This window comes from Myxocyprinus asiaticus, chromosome 4 (assembly GCF_019703515.2).
Source record: "Myxocyprinus asiaticus isolate MX2 ecotype Aquarium Trade chromosome 4, UBuf_Myxa_2, whole genome shotgun sequence".
NCBI classification, from domain to species: domain Eukaryota; kingdom Metazoa; phylum Chordata; class Actinopteri; order Cypriniformes; family Catostomidae; genus Myxocyprinus; species Myxocyprinus asiaticus.
In genome coordinates, this window is record NC_059347.1 from 38,517,807 (window position 1) to 38,531,729 (window position 13,923).

Below are 13,923 nucleotides of genomic sequence, written 5' to 3' on the forward strand. Positions count from 1 at the left end.
TCACGTACAGATTTAAGTAACTTTGTTTTTTATGTCAATGATACTCTTTTATTCAGGGACTAAATTCACTGTGGAAAAGCTTGGCCATAAAAATCTACTACATTTTATGTAGTACTAAAGGTATGAAAGAGAACTAGACTGAAATAAAGATCAGTTCAGTTGATAGCAATGGGTCACTAGTGGTGTCAAACAATGTTATGCAAACAGTCAGTTAATTAAAATAAACCTTTCTGCATACAGACATGCCTGGTTCAGAGCCACCGTATGAATGCAGCCTTCTTTCACGGGAATTCAGAGGATGCATGAGGTGTATCCTTCGTGGGCACTCACAACCCACAATTCTTTGCTTCAACAGAAATGAAAAAAAAAAAATATATATATATATATACACAGGTGCATCTCAAATTAGAATGTCGTGGAAAAGTTCATTTATTTCAGTAATTCAACTCAAATTGTGAAACTCGTGTATTAAATAAATTCAGTGCACACAGACTGAAGTAGTTTAAGTCTTTGGTTCTTTTAATTGTGATGATTTTGGCTCACATTTAACAAAAACCCACCAATTCACTATCTCAAAAAATTAGAATACATCATAAGACCAATAAAAAAACATTTTTAGTGAATTGTTTGCCATCTGGAAAATATGTTCATTTACTGTATATGTACTCAATACTTGGTAGGGGCTCCTTTTGCTTTAATTACTGCCTCAGTTCGGCGTGGCATGGAGGTGATCAGTTTGTGGCACTGCTGAGGTGGTATGGAAGCCCAGGTTTCTTTGACAGTGGCCTTCAGCTCATCTGCATTTTTTGGTCTCTTGTTTCTCATTTTCCTCTTGACAATACCCCATAGATTCTCTATGGGGTTCAGGTCTGGTGAGTTTGCTGGCCAGTCAAGCACACCAACACCATGGTCATTTAACCAACTGTTGGTGCTTTTGGCAGTGTGGGCAGGTGCCAAATCCTGCTGGAAAATGAAATCAGCATCTTTAAAAAGCTGGTCAGCAGAAGGAAGCATGAAGTGCTCCAACATTTCTTGGTAAACGGGTGCAGTGACTTTGGTTTTCAAAAAACACAATGGACCTACACCAGCAGATGACATTGCACCCCAAATCATCACAGACTGTGGAAACTTAACACTGGACTTCAAGCAACTTGTGCTATGAGCTTCTCCACCCTTCCTCCAGACTCTAGGACCTTGGTTTCCAAATGAAATTCAAAACTTGCTCTCATCTGAAAAGAGGACTTTGGACCACTGGGCAACAGTCCAGTTCTTCTTCTCCTTAGCCCAGGTAAGACGCCTCTGATGTTGTCTGTGGTTCAGGAGTGGCTTAACAAGAGGAATACGACAACTGTAGCCAAATTCCTTGACACGTCTGTGTGTGGTGGCCTTGACCCCAGCCTCAGTCCATTCCTTGTGAAGTTCACCCAAATTCTTGAATCGATTTTGTTTGACAATCCTCATAAGGCTGCGGTTCTCTCGGTTGGTTGTGCATCTTTTTCTTCCACACTTTTTCCTTCCACTCAACTTTCTGTTAACATGCTTGGATAAAGCACTCTGTGAACAGCCAGCTTCTTTGGCAATGAATGTTTGTGGCTTACCCTCCTTGTGAAGGGTGTCAATGATTGTCTTCTGGACAACTGTCAGATCAGCAGTCTTCCCCATGATTGTGTAGCCTAGTGAACCAAACTGAGAGACCATTTTGAAGGCTCAGGAAACCTTTGCAGGTGTTTTGAGTTGATTAGCTGATTGGCATGTCACCATATTCTAATTTTTTGAGATAGTGAATTGGTGGGTTTTTGTTAAATGTGAGCCAAAATCATCACAATTAAAAGAACCAAAGACTTAAACTACTTCAGTCTGTGTGCACTGAATGTATTTAATACACGAGTTTCACAATTTGAGTTGAATTACTGAAATAAATGAACTTTTCCACAACATTCTAATTTATTGAGATGCACCTGTATATTTTGAATAATAGGGTTCAAAACAGTTTTACTATGAATGCAAACTTTATTAAAGTGAAAAAGACACTCTATTAGCATAACATAAATAAATAAAAATGTCCAACACTCTTTTGAATGTCCATGTACTAAAATAAAATATTTGATGCCATGAGTGTACCTTCATTTACTATTACTATTATTTTGAATGGCCATAGAAAATGAAGCAATGTGATAACAATTTTATCTGGTCGCAAAAAGTAGTCCGTTAATTTACCTGATGAACTTTCACATTTGCTGACACTTTATGCTTTGCAGAGATAATGTGTGCTTCTAAATCGCTTGCACCTTTATTAGCAACTAACACATAAGTGCCAGCTTTACTTGTCATACATTCTGCTTCCCACGGATCTCGACCTGGACGAAAGCATGGTAATTTTTGGTGCAAATTTGCACTTTCGTTTGGGCATTGTTTCCATTAAGCTGTCATTTGCTGCTACTGTCAAGCATCTGTTTGATGCCGAACACAACAGCACTTTGCGTGTTCACGGAGAGATTGACAGGCAGGAATTTGGCCAATAGTTGCTGCAAGTCTCTTATAAATCGACCAATTGGTGTGCGAGAAGGCGGGACTTACAAAGAGGGGTGAAAGCAATGCAAATATGCGTGCACACACAATTAAGTATTAGACCAGATTAAGGTGACCATACATCCTCTTTTTCCCGGACATGTCCTCTTTCTTGAATGCAACTAAAGCCGGATCCCGGACATTTTCGCAAATTTAGAAATCCCGGCTGGACACTTTTTTAAGGTCCGAAAAAGAGGACGTATGGTCACCCTAGTAAAATCTATTTTCATTTCTCTTTTCATCATTATAACTCTCCTAAAATTTACCTCATACATTCCCTTCCAGAGGGACTTTGTTACCATCTCACTTGAAGCGCTCGCATTTGTTAAAGAGTGTCATGCTGTCATAGCAACCATTATATTCCGTTTGTCCTGCGAAGGCTGTCTCGTTTAAACGAGGCTTGTTTAAAGGAGGGCACTCTGTATTCTGTAGCCTTCAAAGTACGCATCCTACCTAGCATGCAGCTGTAAGGCTGCCACCAGGATGTCTACACCCAAAAGGCACCATTTCCGGTAAAAGTCAAAGGACTCTGCAAGAATCAACATCATAGCACTCTCTCACAAAAGCTGAAATCTACACCTGAATATCACCACGTGTGATAAATTGCAAATCGCCTTTGCATTGTTTTACAAAGCTGAAATCTTCACCTGAGTATCACCACAGTGTGATGAATTGCAAATCACCTTGCTGCCCTCTCCTCTCTCTCCCCCTTCTCCCCTTCAACAGCTCAGGACCAATACAAAGACACCAGATTTATAATTAAAAATATAACAAATACCATGAAAACAAAGAATGCAACTGTATGTGTTTGATATCATTTAAGAGGCCTCTGTGCGACTGGTATAATGCTCTCTTTCCCATGTTGATAAAACTAATGATAACAAAGTTATAAGGTCTTTGCCAAATACGGCGGAATTCTGGAGGTCTATCCCCCTCCTTGACCTACAATTTAAATGATCTCCTGTATGTTAACAAGGTTAAACCCCAGGAAGTCAAGAACCCATTCACCCCCAAATTCTCACTGTTCAAAAGATAATACCATTTGGTACACAATGTTTATTCTGTCTGGGTATTTAAGGAAAGTTAGCAGGAAGCTCAGGGAGTCTGTATTTAGATCTCCCATACTGTTGCTGTATGTAGTTTTATTTGCCAAGTATGTTTCTCTGACTTATTTCTTATTTTTAGGAATGTTTGTTTATTCTGATCATATGTGAAATTGGGATTGACTGAATTCTTGTAACAATGTTTTATATCCTACCTGGCAAATAAATTGTTATTATTTGATTTATTCTGAATTTCTCTGGAATCATTGTGAGAAACCACCCAGAACAACCAGGTAGGATTTGAATTTCATTAGACCAGGGTAGACCATACTGGAGCTTTAATATAGATGAAACCACCCAGAACAACCAGGTAGGATTTGAATTTCATTAGACCAGGGTAGACCATACTGGAGCTTTAATATAGGAGAAACCACTCAGGACAGCCAGGTAGGAGAAAGCCATATAAAGACTCTCAGTCACTGCTCACCGCCCGGCTTAGAATGAAGGCTATACAATGCTTGAAATTGCCAAAAAATTGAAGATTTCATACAAAGGTGTACACTACAGTCTTCAAAGACAAAGGAGAACTGGCTCTAACAAGGACAGAAAGAGATGTGAAAGGCCAGATACAACTAAACAAGAAAAGTACATCAGTAGAGTCTCTAGTTTGAGAAGTAGATGCCTCACATGTCCTCAGCTGACAGCTTCATTGAATTCTACCCGCTCAACACCAGTTTCATGTACAACAGTAAAGAGAAGTCTCAGGGGTACAGGCCTTATGGGAAGAATTGCAAAGAAAAAGGCAATTTTGAAACAGAAAAACAAAAAGAAAAGGTTAGAGTGGGCAAAGAAACACGGACATTGGACAACAGATAATTAGAAAAGAGTGTTATGGATCTTAACCCCATTGAGATTTTGTGGGATCAGCTAGACTGTAAGGTGTGTGAGAAGTGATCGACAAGACAGCCACATTTATGGCAAATGCTACAGGAAGTGTGGGGTGAAATGTCACCTGAGTATCTGGATAAACTGACAGCTAGAATGCCAAGGATCTGCGAAGCTGTCATTGCTGCATGTGGAGGATTTTTTGATGAGAACACTTTGAAGTATTTTTTTTTTTTTTTTTTTTTTAATTATTATTGTAATTTTTCATGTTATTAATGTCCTGACTATACATTGTGATCAGTTGAATGCCACTTTGGTGAAAGTACCAATTTCTTTCCATAAGAGCAAAATCTATTCCAAAATTATTACAAACTTTTGGCCACCAGTGTAAATGGAAGCACCTCCTGTAATTTATTCAATGTTTGTATGGATAAAATAACATATCTTTATCATATCTATATTCCTTTAATTGTCTTTCAGTTCCCTGCTGCAAGGCGACAAGAATGCGTCAGACAGACTAAAGGAAATGGTAAGCTTCCTGTTCCATTCTGTTGACAATTTCCCTCCTTGATTTGTAGTAAGAGCCATGAAAATGACCCTTTATTGATTTAGTTTGTGGCTGTGTTCCACAACATCAAGTTTTATATCTTCTGGATTGATCAAGTTAATTGAGTTAGGACAATTTTTTTTTCCAGTAACATAATTTACCAAAATGATTTACACAATCAAAAATTACTAGCACAATGATTTAATTGTACTGAAAATTACATTAGTTTTGCAAGTTAAATCACTGCCTGAATTTAAATAATCTTAGTGCTCAAACCTTAGTTTAATGCAACCTGTAAAATGTTCACATAATTTCAACTATTTGTTGATGCCAATTTTTTAATGCAGAGTATAACCACATTCTGATATATTTTCAGTAATATGAAAATGTAAAAGCCTCGTCTCGACTGGCCTACTTATACTACACCCTTAGAGTATCTACTTTTGTGTTATGGAAAAGTGCACTTTTTTGTGTGTGTAGCTAAAGAGAGTGCAAGTATTGAGATATACTTTCACGTCATAAAATTACATCTTGAAACCACAGACCCCTTGGGCACATTAGAGTCATGTGCACTCTGCGACCACAACCTCCTGTCAATCGTGTTACAGTTGTCATGACATACACGTTCCTCATTTCATTTTTGCTATCTTCTTTCATAATTTAATTTAATTTACATTAACCCAGAATCTTTCGTGCGAAGATCCGATTATGTTTTACAGTTCATATGATGCATGTTGTATTCCACAGACAACATAGAAAGGTGGGGCCCATGTCATGGGCTTGAAGTATGGCCCCCAAATGGGTTTGCCCATATAGATCTCATGGAGAATCTGTGTGGGCTTAATGTGGGACCCAGCTGGGAGACCCATATAGGTCCCGCTTTATGTAGCCCATATGGTTTACATTTATGCTCATTATGGGTTTCTCATTGGGTACTGGATTGGCCCCTCATAGAGTTTCCCTGCATTGGTTGAGTGTGAATACTGATAATAGTAATAGTCACAGAAGTTTATTACTACATACAGTTTAAATACAATTTTCAGCATTTATGTCTTGCACATTTCATAACACATATCATGTATCAGTAACACTTTACAATATGGTTCCATTTGTTAGCAACATTACATGCATAAACTAACAATGAACAATACTTTTACAGCATTTATAATTCTTAATTTCATACCAAAACTTTTTTTTCTTTTTAAATCAAAAGTTGTATGTTAACATTAGTTAATGCACTATGAGCAACCATGAACAGTGAACAATTGTATTTTTATTATTATAGCATTACATATAACATAGGTTTAATAAATGCAGTAAAAAACTATTGTTCATTCATGATACCCAATGCATTAACTAATGTTAACGAATGGAACTTTATTGTAAAGTGTTACCTATGTATCAGAGGTGCATTATGGAATATTTACAATCAACATGAAAATTCAAGAAATGGAAAAGATCAAGATAGTTGTTGCACTGAATATTCTTTATTATGCACAAACATTTCAAGGTTAAAACATGTTTGAAAAAAAAAATACATTTTCTACATTAGAAAATATGGACTAAATGCATCATATAACATGTCCTTACATTACTGTAGACAGTCTTGTCTGACATGGTATTTTTCATCATTCCACCTGTAAAAACAAATAAATGTCTTAGAATATAGTGGTCTGAAATGTCAAGCAGCATCTCTGACTACATAATGTCAATATTTAGGTAATAATAAATAAATAAATAAACACCTATAGAATGTACCCCCAGAAAACTAAATCACTTGCTTTAAGTAAATTTGATTGTTTTTGTAGTTCAAGTTTACCCCATTATATTGAGAAAATACTGTATTTTAGCATGCAATATAGGTTAAATATATCAGGTAATGTCTACCTAATATTAATTAGATTGTAAGTGCAATTTACCTTTGTGTAATATAGGTAGTTTACGTTTAAAACATTTGGTAATATGAACTCCGAATTGTAAGTATATTTTTTCTTTACCCAGTTTCTTCATTTTAATTATTGTACATTTTTTAGACTACACTTACGATTTTTTTTTCAATCACTCACAGTATACACAACATTAATTGTAAAAATATAAATTAAAAAAGTGGCACACTGAATTTGTATTGCCCGAAAGCTGATATCATGTTGAAAACCCCAATAGAATCGAATTGAAGAGACCTGCCCTATAGTAAATTGTATACCCTTTTAAATTAATTGAACACATACCAGACAGTCTTGGAAAAGCTCCTCTCTCTTTTCCCCATTGTGCTCAACAAGGTATATCAAGGCATCCCTTCTGTTCTCAACATCGCTGCCCTGTTAAGACATCTGAACAATGAGTTTTAAAGATAAAATATATTAAATATATATACTCAACCTCAACAGATATAATAATCAACATTATGAAACTACCAAGTGAATTATGTGCTGATTTTGAGTGTCCAGTATTGGTCTTGGTGCCAGCCACTCCTTCCAGGTGTGTGTAATGCAGTTATGTGTAAGGGTCCATTTCTGTATAAATATTTGGTCCAGATGGTTGTTACTATTCTGCTCCTATTGAATCTAGTGTGTAAAGAGCCATGATTAGAAAACAACAAACACTATTCCTAATTTAAAGAAAGAAAGAAAGAAAGAAAATGAGAGACCTCTCAAAATTCCATGTCTACAGTAATGCTGTGTGTTTGTTAACAAGGATTAGACTGAGAAACATACAAACTGTGGCAAAACCATGACTTCTTTATTGTTGATAAATACATATCTGAGCATCATTGAGTAATGCTGTTAATTTTCCCAGATTTTTTTTATCAGCATGGCCAACACGAGTAGAATGCAAGGTAAAGCAGATAAATATTTTCAGATTAGACTATCCAGATATACAGTCATAAATTCATAATATGATTCAAATTCAAAATGTGCATCTCACAATAATGTAAAGCTTAGTCACACTTCAATAACAAAACAACAAATTTAATGTTAAAGGAATAGTTCGCCCACAAAATAAAAATTCTCTCAATATTCACTTACCCTGATGCCATCCCAGATGTGTATGACTGTCTTTCTTCAGTAGAACACAAATTAAGATTTTTAGATGAAGATAGAGCTCTGTCAGTTCCTTATAATAGAAGTACACGGGTGCCAGCACTTTGACGGTCCCAAAGTCCCATTTAGGCAGCATAAAAGTAATCCAATAAAAGAATTACTGAATTGGAGGTGTACCTGTGGATTTATTTTAAGGCCTACCTTCAAACTCAGTGCCTCTTTGCTTGACATCATGGGAAAATCAAAAGAAATCAGCCAAGACCTCAGAAAAAAAAAATTGTGGACCTCCACAAGTCTGGTTCATTCTTTGGAGCAATTTCCAAATGCCTGATGGTACCACGTTCATCTATACAAACAATAGTACACAAGTATAAATACCATGGGACCATGCAGCCATCATACCGCTCAGGAAGGAGACGCATTCTGTCTCCTAGAGATTATCCTAGTTTGGTGCGAACAGTGCAAATCAATCCCAGAACAACAGCAAAGGACCTTGTGAAGATGCTGGAGGAAACAAGTAAACAAGAATCTATATCCACAGTAAAACAAGTCTTATATCGACATATCCTGAAGGCTGTTCAGCAAGGAAGAAGCCACTGCTCCAAAACCGCCATAAAAAGCCAGACTACAGTTTACAAGTGCACATGGGGACAAAGATCTTACTTTTTGGAGAAATGTCCTCTGGTCTAATGAAACAAATAGTGAACTGTTTGTTCATAATGACCATCATTATGTTTGGAGGAAAAAGGGTGAGGCTTGCAAGCCGAAGTACACCATCCCAACCATGAAGCATGGGGGTGACAGCATCATGTTGTGGGGGTGCTTTGCTGTAGGAGGGACTGGTGCACGTCACAAAATAGATGGCATCATGAGGAAGGAAAATTATGTGGATATACTGAAGCAACATCTCAAGACATTAGCCAGGAAGTTAAAGCTTGGTCGCAAATGGGTCTTCCAAATGGACAATGACCTCAAGCATACCTCCAAAGTTGTGACAAAATGGCTTAAGGACAATAAAGTCAAAATATTGGAGTGGCCATCACAAATTAACTTGATAGAAAATTTGTGGGCAGAATGAAAAAGCATGTGCGAGCAAGGATGCCTCCAAAACTCACTCAGTTACATCAGTTCTGTCTGGAGGAATGGGCCAAAATTCCAGCAACTTATTGTGAGATGCTTGTGGAAGGCTACACAAAATGTTTAACCCAAGTTAAACAATTTAAAGGCAATGCTACCAAATACTAATGTAAATCGGGGGTAAAAAAAACCAAACTATTTGGTCCAATGTCGGATTCCAATAGAATGGCCCCTTGAAGGTCTCTTCGTTGTTTTGTCTTTTCTGAACGCTGAAGTAAAGCAATTATTGTTAATTTACACTTTACAAATTGATTCCGTTATTCATTTTATCTGACTCCAATTTTATATTAATCTGACTCCAATTTAAGTTGACCTCTAATTTATATTTAAGCTCTAATTAATTTCTGATCATTCTTTTAATTTAAAATTTTTAGGTTATTGATTACTCTAAATCCTCTTCTATTCATTGTCCTTTCGATCTTTGGAGACTTATGCTGGCCGTTATTAAACTATGTAAACCTCCTGAAAAGGATAGCCAGTTCTTTTCTTAGTCAGCGGTTGTAGGGTTAACTAATATCATCTGGTTTGGCTTGTCTCCTAACCAGATGATATTTCCGCTTAGTCACATACATACAACTTGCTAAGACGGGCGGTGAGCAGTGACTGAGTGTCTTTAAATGGCTTTCTCCTACCTGGTTGTCCTGAGTGGTTTCTAATGAAATTCAAACTGTGAGTCTTTAAATGGCTTCCTCCTATATTAAAGCTCCAGTAATGATATAAATGATTTAGGAGGAATTCAGAATAAATCAAATAATAACAATTTATTTGTCAGGTAGGATATAAAACATTGTTCACATGATCAGAATAAACAAGCATTACTAAAAATAAGATAAGAATCTAGAGACATACCTGACACTTGGAAAGCTACATGCAATGGTACAGCATGGGAGATCTGCTTACAGATTCCCTGAGCTTCTTGCCAACTTTCTTTAAATACCCAGACAGAATAAACATTGTGTACCAAATGGTATTATCCTTTGATCAATGAGAATTTGGGGGTGAATTGGTTCTTGACTTCCTGGGGTTTAACCTTGTTTACATACAGGAGATCATTTAAATTGTAGGTCAAGGAGGGGGATAGACCTCCAGAATTCTGCAGTATTTGGCAAAGACTTTATAACTTCGTTACCATTAGTTTTATCTACATGGGAAAGAGACCACTATACCAATCGCACAGAGACCTCTTAAATGATATCAAACACATACAGTTGCATTCTTTGTTTTCATGGTATTTGTTATATTTTTAATTATAAATCTGGTGTCTTTGTATTGGTCCGGAACTGTTGAAGGGGAGAAGGGGGAGAGAGAAGAGGGGGCAGCAAGGTGATTTGCAATTTATCACACTGTGGTGATATTCAGGTGAAGATTTCAGCTTTGTAAAACAATGCAAAGGCGATTGGCAATATATCACACGTGGTGATATTCAGGTGTAGATTTCAGCTTTTGTGAGAGAGTTCTATGACATTGATTCTTGCAGAGCTCTTTGACTTTTAGCAGAAATGGCGCCTTTTGGGTGTAGACATCCTGGTGCCAGCCTTACACTAACAAAGTGTATGTAAACTTCTGACCCACTGGGAATGTGATGAAAGAAATAAAAGCTGAAAGAAATAATTCTCTCTACTATTATTCTGAAATTTCACATTCTTAAAATAAAGTAGTGATCCTAATTGACCTAAGATAGGAAATGTTTTCTACGATTAAATGTCAGGAATTGTAGAAAACTGAGTTTAAATGTATTTTGCTAAGGTGTATGTAAACTTCTGACTTCAACTGTATATACATACATACATATATATATATATATTAGGGATGTGCATCTCCATAACTGAGGCCGATGCGATATGCATCTCGATGCATAGCCACCGATATGATACATTAAAGATACATATAAAGCAGCTACCAATGCGATGCGATACGATTCACCCCTATTATTATGCAGTGCGATCCGATTTCTATTCGATTCAACACAATGCGATTCAATGCAGTACGATGCAATGGAAAGAAATATGATGCTATGCAATTCAATATGGTACAGATAGTTCGCTTTTATTTAGGGTTTTATCAAAATTTCCATCTCTCTTATAAAACCCAAAGTGTTTCCAAACATTGGATTTGTAATTATTTGGTGGAAGATGCAGCTCTACCTCTGCTATGTTAATCTATATTCTATGTGACTCTGAGGACATGCCTTTGTCTCTGTAGTGTTGTGATACGTCATATTCAGGTAGCAGCAGTGGTGATGAGAGAACGCGCTTGAGAAACAGTTTAGACAGGAGAAATCAATCTACATATAAAATATTAGTCACAAATTATTGGTCACTTTCTAAATAATAAAAGTATAGCGCATCTACTAATAATTATTTATAAATAAATTGTTTTTTACCAATGCAAATATGTTAGAAACGATGCATCACGATACAAATGCCAACTTGTATCCGATGCACACTTTTTTAAATCGATGCATCGCAAACTTTTATGCCGATGCACCGATGTGAATCGGTGAATCTTACCATCCCTAATATATATATATATATATATATATATATATATATATATATATATATATATATATATATATATATATACACATATATACTGATAAAGACCTTTTTAAATGAAATGACTGAAAGAGGTTGTGCATATTTTCCACAGTGCAACACAAAGAACAGACAATAGGGTCTATTTCATGTTCGCATGTGGTACTAAGCTATTAGTCCTATAGTCATAGCCTGTTTACAAAATGAACAAGAAATAAAGAGTGATGTAGAATAATCACACCAAGGTAGGTTATGAAAAAAAAATTCAATCACAGATAATAATTAATATTACAAATAATAATTCTGCAGGTTTATTTTAGTCATTATTGTTAATGATAACAATTAATAGAAATACGAAGATATGAAAGAAAAACAACGCATGATAACTGTAGACTGCTGTGTTTGCTAAAGTTTGATGTTGTACTCTAATTTAGCCTAATACCTACTTCAGTAAATGCTGTATTCAGTAACACAGATCTAATCAAAACACATATTGCACTTATAAGCTGCAAATTGTTAAAATTTGAATATTGTAGTTATTACATACTTCGTTCGATGCTGAAACTTAAATACCTTTTCATAATAATTCTTTAGACAAGTTGAACTTTAGTCATGACGGTGGTGCACTAACATTTCCCATACAGTACAACAACATGGGCAAGCCTACGTGGGACCCACATTACTTAACCAATATGATACCTGCATAATATGCCCAGTTTCAGCTCATGCCCACTTGGAGCCCATGCAGCCTGGATGTAACCCACATGAGGCCAGAGATACATGTTGGCTTGGTCAGTGCAAGCCAACATGATATATTTCACTATCATTATCGCCATTGAATGTATGAAGTTCACAATGTGTTGCAGATTAAATCTAATACGTAAAACATAAAATAAATATTTGTTAACAAGTTAACAGTATGATCTTGTGATTCATAATCATATAAAGTATAAAATGTAGTTTTATCTATCATATCTTGAATGTAATAGCCAATTCATAGAGACAGAATAATGTCTATCAATTTTGTCTGTCTCATCTCAGTAAATTTACTGGCTATTTTAACCAATTTCTCGAGTCTGAGTCGGTTGCAAAGGTTCAATTGACCAAACCATGCTGCTTTACAGAAGGATAAGACTGATTCAAGTATACTCTGATAAAACATAGACATCAATTTTCTACAGATGTTAAAGGAGTTCATTTTTCTCAAATAAAACAACTGCTGTTGGACCTTCTTACAGTTAACATTAGTATTTTCCTCAAAACAACCGGGACTCAATGATGGTGCCCAAATATTTGTAGTTATCTACCAGATCAACTTAATTCCGTCTAATGGTGGTAAGCTTACGTACTGGCGGATGTGTTCTAAAATCAATCACCATGTCCTTGTTTTTAGAAATATTCAGTTCAAGATAGTTTGTTCCACACCAGGACACAAAATCGTCCAAGATAATGCCATTTTCATCTTCCACTTCTCTTAACAGACAACAATTACACAATCGTCTGCAAACATAACAATGTGTCTATTTTCATACATGCAGCTGCAATCATTTGTACAATATATACAAAAGTGGGGATAGTACATAGCCATGTGGTGAGCCTGTGGAAGATCCCAGTGACTCTGATAGGGTACCATTTACAATAACCCTCAGGGACCTAACAGATAAAAGATCTACTATCCATCCCTAAATATTTAAATCCAGATTAAAATTATTCAGTAACTTCTCAGCTAGTTGGTTGAATACAGTTAAAAGCATAAGAGAAGTCAACAAATAAAAGCCTAATATGGGACTGGGCCCCTTCTAGATATCTATACATAAAATGAAGCAATGTTAACAGTGCATCATCCACTCCCCTGCCAGCTCTATAGGCAAACTGTAGAGGGTCTAAAACACTTTCCACTTGAGTGGTAATAGTTTTCTTAACCAGCTTCTCAAATATCTTCATTACCAAGGATGTTAACGCTACTGTTCTAAAGTCATTCAACTCACTCGGATGATTCTTTTTAGCTACCGGAACAATGGTTGCCTGTTTCTATGCGGGAACCTTCTGCAGTTTAAGTGACTTCATAAAAATAGAATAAAAAACACTGCTTAAAGGAATAGTTCACCCAAAAATGAAAATTTGAAATGTCTTTCTTCATCAAAACAGAATTTAAGATTTTTAGG